Here is a 277-nt window from a genome sequence, read left to right on the forward strand (position 1 = left end):
AAGGGATTGGGGGGAAATAATCACTTAAATAAGTGACAAAATAGGTATATAAGAGAAACCCTTTCAATTTGTGATATTTGTAAATCTAAAATCTTTAATGCTTAAATTATATGTTTCTTAATCAAAATATGATATATGTCAAAAAGAGATAATTGCTTTTGTGAATATTCTTATTCATAAAGCTTTAAGAAGACCTCAAAATTGGTATAATACAGTACCACAAACACAAATTTGTACATATTCCTGACTCTTAGATTAACAAGTAAACCTTTTTCAT

The 277-nt window shown here is 26.0% G+C and overlaps 1 protein-coding gene across 1 annotated transcript in view; it reads right to left on the reverse strand.

Moving 5' to 3' along the window:
- Positions 1–152: 152 nt before the first annotated feature.
- Positions 153–277, reverse strand: part of LOC119585168 — a gene marked incomplete in the record, with an annotated part of 15,053 nt that continues 14,928 nt past the window's right edge. The window contains 1 exon segment of the mRNA XM_037933805.1: positions 153–277.

This window comes from Penaeus monodon, chromosome 19 (assembly GCF_015228065.2).
Source record: "Penaeus monodon isolate SGIC_2016 chromosome 19, NSTDA_Pmon_1, whole genome shotgun sequence".
Classification (NCBI taxonomy): domain Eukaryota; kingdom Metazoa; phylum Arthropoda; class Malacostraca; order Decapoda; family Penaeidae; genus Penaeus; species Penaeus monodon.